Below are 6,924 nucleotides of genomic sequence, written 5' to 3' on the forward strand. Positions count from 1 at the left end.
TAGGAGAAAAGAAAAGGGAGTTAATATTATGCAGTAACTAAAAATACAGGGTTGCCAGATAGACAAATCTGGATTTTTACCATCAGCTCTTCAGCAATTAAAGTTCATTACCAAATAAATATATAAATAAATTTTTAAAAACCAGAAGTTCCCAAAATTGAGATTGATAGGGTTACCAGGACATACCCTGTAACAAAATTATTACAAGCTATAAACAAAGGGCACTGGTCAAATGGTCTGAAAGTTTTCTCATGTGTATTTTATAACTCAGAATATCCAGAAACAGAAGTCATATGTGATCCTGGGTTTGGCCCAGTCAAACGTGGAGAGGTCATCTGTGTGCAGTTTGGGAATATTGGCTGAAGTTAATGAGAAATGTGTCTGAATGCATTGAGAAAAACAGGATTTTATGTATTTATGCAAATTATACTAATCAGCATGGGCATATGAGAAATAAATGTCCAGGGAAAGGTTGATGTTTGTTTTCTAACACTAGTGTATGTTAATGATGAAAATAAGATTTGTAAATTGGCCTATATATATCTTCCAAGGTTAATATTATAATTTGGTGAGCTTTCAAACCACTTGACTTGTACTATTATGCTGGAAGACTGCCAGGAACCTCATATCCACTCCCAAATGTCTAATAATTTCAGAACTGATAGTGGACATGGTGACTGAGGGCTCATTCTGACAGGGGCGAGGAGGGACAGTGTGGAAGGAGTCACTCTCTTTCCTTTGGACTACAGATTTTAATCTTCTGTTCACTTGTGAAAATTCTCTTAAGGCCTTGTTCTGTAACCTTCAAAAGCAGAGATAATATCTTTGATTATTTTGCTATTTTTTTTTTTCTTTTAGAAAAGAAGCCCATGTGTGTTTATCATAGTTTATGAATAGGAGTGACAATGATTTTGTTAGTGGCCACTAACAAATGTCCTGTGAAAGAGCACATTTGTCGTTTGTGGCTCCTTTAGGGGACTGACTAGTGCAAGGATAGAAGTGTTTCAGAAAAGTGCTCTTAGATAACTTTAAGAGGAGTTTTCTATATTAGAATTGATTGATTATGAGTTGACCTCAGTTGAAACAGGCTGCTCAGAATTTAGCAAACAAGATCAAGAAGTTGCTGGCTGACTACTTCCTATAAATGCTAAAGGAAAATAATCTCACTTCATTTAGGTACTAGAAAAAGAAAAACTTCTAAACCAGATATTATGCAACCCTATTATATTCTACATGGTCAAAAGTAAACTCATTTGGACTAATTCTGTTACATGGATAGAGGCCCTAGAACAGGGAGGAATGTCTACCACAGAAATAGCTGCATCAAAAAGATCAGTAAATAAATCCTAAATTATAAATTTGTACTACAGTAATGACAAAATTATTTATCTGAGTCAAATACGATATCCTACCTACAAAGTGACCAGTTCCTATAAGTAGAAATATCTTTGAAGTTTCATAACCACTAGAAAGTGTGAGAAGCCTCCAAGGAAAATATGTAGGTTAAAGCAGGAGTAACAATTAGCTCAGTGTTTCTATATCAAGACTCCAATGTTTCAGCTGAACCAGTAACATCCTGACATGCCCAAGGCCTTACCAGGACTTGCAGAGTAAGGCAATGAAACATATATGACAAACATCCCAAAGCACATATAACCAGTTTCAGAAATGCTTAAGAAGGTCTCAATTTTTTACAATTTTTAAAATCTCAGACAATTTTTTTAAAGAATTTATTTATGCACACAAGAGCTGGGGTGTAGGTCAGAGGTGTAGGAGGTGAGAGGATTCAAGAAGAGAAGAACAGGTGAACTAAATGAAATACACTAGTGAGAGGAGCAGTGGGTGAGATGGGAGAGGTCTGCTGTGCCATGTGGGTTGGCCCCCTAGTCAGGGATTGAACTAATATGGTATTGGCTGCTGATAGCTTCATAGTGCTGAGTCTTAACTCCTTGTGCCACCAGGGAGGCCCCAATTTTTTTTTTTTTAAGATTTATTTATTTATGCATACAATAACTGGGTACAGGCCAGATATCCTGTGAGGGGAGAGGATTTACCAGAGACAGAATGGGGAACAGAACAGGCAGATTGACTGAAATATACTGCTAAGAGGAACAGTAGACAGGTCAGGGGAGGTCTACCAAACCATGTGGGTCACCTCCCTGTCTGGGAATCAAACTTACGCTGCAGTGGCAGTGGATTGCTTCATATCTCTGTGTTTTAGCCCGTTATGCCACCAGGGAGGGCCCCTCAGACAATTGTACAAAGAAAAGAATATTGCTATTTCATGCAGATTGCATTTCACTACAGGATCTCAGTTTAATGTAAAACTTTCTGCAATATTTACAAAAGATTAAGGTAGGAGTCATCATTCATAATAAAAATGGCTGTCAGAACTGAGGAAATGCTAAGATTCGAACTCCTGATTCTAAATTTACTAATTAGGAGGTAATGATTTCCTATATCTGCTATACTGTGATTTGTATGACTCATTTGATGTGTAAATAATATTGAAATAATTTCTTATGTAGAGTCCACCCAGTAGTTGCCCAAGAAAGTTTCTCTGTTAGAGTTCCTTTGAGAGTGGTTCAGCTCACATTTCTACATGGTATCCCAGAAGGAGCATTGAATCCAGTCAGCAATCTAAATTCTGGAAATGATTCTGTTGCTGCCCAGCTTTTTAATTTTGAGCAAGCACCTAAGTTCCAATTTTCTGATTTGAAAAATTGGATGATAATAATACCAAACTTGAAAATAAATTGAAGATTATATTTTTATAAAGGTGTAAAGTTTAGCACAGTGCTTGACACAGAGTGTAAGCTCAGAAAACATTAATTTTATAGTAGTACTATAATGATGACTATTATTTTAATACATCATTTGTATGGAAAGCACACAAATTTATGGGATAAAGCGTATCTTCAACACTGGGTAGTCAATGTCATTAGGAATTTTTGTTCATTTTTGTAGATATGGTGATGATGCTGTGTTTATATCTTTATGGCAAAGCCCTTATTGACTAAAGATACAAACTCACATATTTATTGCTAAAATAATTGGATTCCAATTCAAAACAATCTAGGCTGCTGAGAAGAGGGACAATGATGACACAAGACTACCAGTAAGTAGTCTGATTCTTTTATTAATACATATGTGGGTATTCATTTCACTATTCTCTTTACTTTTGTATGCATTTATTTAAAATTTCATAATAATAGTTTTTGAAAAATCACTGTGACACATACATATATAAAAACAAAAATAGCATGCTGAAGTTTCTAGTCTCTGGTCAATCCAAATCAGTTAACCTTTCCCTATTCAGTGTGACGTACCTGGCTCAAAACCAGAAGACACAATTCCAACAGAACATGCTTCAAAGATGACTCAGATGTGTTTGTGTGTATGCTCATAGGTTGGTTTTCAGAAACCAAGGGCATTTATGTTTGTACAAAATTCCTACCATCATTGTCATAATTGATAAGGGACAAATGACAATTAATGTGGAGGAAGGCAAAGGCAGTCAGAAAATTTCATAGGGAAGATAAGATTTAAACAAGGATCTCAAAGGAAACCATGGGTGGGGGCTGGGAGAAAGAACCATACCACTCCAAGAACACATCAAAGAAATCGCTATATCGGAAGGGAAAAGAGATTTAAAAGATGAAAAAGTGACTAAGAAGTAAATGAATATGAGGAAAAATAAATTTTTTTTGAACTGTTCTAGAGAATACCACATATAATGCTTGTATCAGCTTCTTAAGAGTCCTTAACAAAATACCACAAACTTGTTAACTTCACAGAAATATACATTCTTACCTTTCAAGAAGCTTAAAGTCCAAATTAAGGTATCAGCAGAGCCATGACTTTGGAGAATCAAAGTGAAACTTTTTATTGCCTTCTCATGGCTGCTGGTCACCTGCTCACTGTCTGACACCTGACTTGCCAAGTTCTGCCCACATCACCAGCTGGTTTTCTCTTTGTGCCCATCTTCATAAGACTTCTGGCTTATTAGCAGTCATTAGATTACTATTACAGTATAACCTCATTGTAAGCTAGTATTTCACATCTATAATGATCCTACTTCCAAGTAAGGTCACATTCTGAAATATAGGGGTTAGAGTCTTTTGGGGGGAGTAATTCATCTATAAAAGTGCCAACACAGAAATCTCTTAGAAAGGAAAAGGTGTATTATGGAACTGGTCTTCTTGAAGCAATTGGAATATTAAGGTTCTATCTTGGTTTGTTCCTTTCTTATCCATGTGACCTTGGGAAATTCCCACTCAAGTTTTCTGAATCTTTGAAATAAAACTGCCTGAAGAGTTCTTGGAGAATGAAATAAAAATATGTTGAAAAAAAAAAAAACTCTCTGAATGTCTCAGAATCCTAGACACACATTATATAAAGTACTATTATTATTAACTCTTTCATCTAAATGTCATTCTCTGACTCTGTCCAGACTAGACTAAAAATCGCAATGAGTAGGATTATATATGAAAGCTTTATCTCCAGAGTATTCTTGCTAAAGGACAAAATGCCATCAGAAAGAGAGGAGGATTATTCAGTGGAATGTGTAAAGTAGTGACAATATAGGAGATCTAAAGGAAAAGTAGAACTAAGCACAAAATGGTCTGAGAAAAGGCAAATAGTACTCCTCCATTTTTTCTAGTTCCCCAAAAGGAAGGACATTATACATGTCTTCACATGAGGCACAAGACAGAGATGCCCTTCACACCCAGCACCACTCCTCTAAACAATAAAAACTAATTAATCTGGTTAGAACTTCATTCAATGAGTGTCCATTTTCCTAGGCAATAATAAAATAACTTGGACTGATATTTTGTCCTCTCTGTCCTGCCAACAGAGGTGTGAAAAGCAGGCCTATGATTCTAACAATTGGCTGGGCAATCAGGGTTCCCCCAAACTACACAGCTACCTCAAAATGTAAGTCTTAAATTTGAAAGATGGGAAAGAATAATCAGATCCCAACTTCTAGAAAGTGAACAACATCAAGGAATCTTGTATTTTCTCAGTGTTTGGTATGTTCCTATTAGATGTTCCAATAGATAAAACTAAAGTGTGTATATCTACCTGACCATGTACACTCCGTACTTATTCTATTGTTTAAATTTTAGATTCCTGTAGAAAGGTGGGGTATATATTAGCCTGCTTCCCCCCCCCCCAGTTCCTCCCAATATATACTCAAGATTATTCAAGTCAACTAGGGACAGATGCTACCTAAACACATGAATCAATAAAAAGAGCAAGTTCTGAGGTAACCCAAGAAGCAGTCTGTCTGAGTCAACTCTGGTGTAGCAGGGTCATGTTCTTCAAAAATCTCACCAGGCAGTAACTTCCAAAGCATGCACAGATAGGGATGTTTCATGGCCAATGTCCAGGAGTCTATAGGGTGTGGGATGTGGGACAAGAATGAGTTGGAGACTGGGATAAGAGGTGGCAGGTATGGAGTATGAGGCTAGAACTGTGATTAGGCTTTGAGGATTTTCTATTTACAGCATCTCCCAAATTATCAATTATTGGAGTGACATAGTGAATACAGTTTTAGTCAGATATGTGCTGAGGGACCAAGAATAAAGATGGATAATGCATGCAAACACTAAAATATCCTGGGAACAGACTTAGCATTTTCAACAAGTTATGGTCTGGGCCTCAGTCTTACAATGGTAAGAAAGAGACAGAGCTATGATTAAAGACCATGATTTGGTCACTTTGAGGCAAGAAACTATTGAATTAGGTTTAAATACATAATACAAAGTGAAGAGATAAGAGAGATGACATTTAGCAATTTCTCCACTTGCCAGTTTTCCTGATGGATTTTCCCACCTAGTCATTTTGCCCTATTAAATTAAAGTTCTCCAGAATAAACCAGAAAATGAGAACAATTCACCAGAGCCTTATTTCCCCTTCAAGCTGGCCTGTTAGTGATGGTGTTGCCTGGAACAGCATCTAAGAGCAACTCTTACTGAATCTGGCAGCCAAAGAAAGCATCACCTTGTTTTCATTTCTCTCAGCTCAAGGAAGTGTTCTCCTAGTGCCTTCTTCCCACTCAGGCCCCAGACTGCTTCTTCCCTCTATAATATGAAGCAAACCTGCCAGTTGTAGTGGTAGGGACAGAACACATAAACCACTTGTAAATGGAGTGGGTGCAGTGTTCACGCCAAGAAAATTCTTCTGACTCTGCTGGATATCAGTCTAAAATTACCTCAGAAATGCCTGAGGAAACCCAAGTTTTCTCTCTGCCTTGGTTACTCATCTTTTCTTTTCTTAGCCACTTGAGTCTGTTGATTTGAGAGAAGTTGCTAAATAGAAATAATGACAGAATTATGACAAGATGTTTCTTTAAGCTACTTTAAGATGATCCCAGGGTTGTTAAGGAATTTGAAAGTTTTTTCTTCACTCAATGGTACATTCATTGTCTCCGTACAAATTCTGAAAACTTATATTGAGTCACTCAGAAGACAGACTTTCTACTTTCAGGCAAAATTTCCAGAACCAGCTAAACCTGATGACCAACTAGACTAAATGATTCTGATATGTGCTAAGTTTTGAGAATCACTGCTATAACAGAATATGAAGTCCTGTCAAAATCAGCAGGTAAATCCATCTTAAAGAAACATTAAAAGGTAACCAATCCATCATGACTCCATTGTGTCATTCCAGCAAGTATTTATGAATTGACCCTCACATCCATACTACTGTTCTAAATATTGGAACTACAGTGATAAACACTTCAGTCAGAGAGCAACGTATGAGCTATGTAACAAAATATAAATACCAAAAGAGCAAGGACATGTGAAAAAGAAACTGTAAAAAGATAACATATAAACAAACTATTACTATAAATATAGAAAATCTCTACTCTTAAACACTAGATATGAAAAACCAGATTCTTATTTTATAAAAACAAGA

This window comes from Condylura cristata, unplaced genomic scaffold (genome assembly GCF_000260355.1).
Source record: "Condylura cristata isolate star-nosed mole 26May11 unplaced genomic scaffold, ConCri1.0 scaffold00031, whole genome shotgun sequence".
In the NCBI taxonomy this organism is placed as follows: Eukaryota; Metazoa; Chordata; class Mammalia; order Eulipotyphla; family Talpidae; genus Condylura; species Condylura cristata.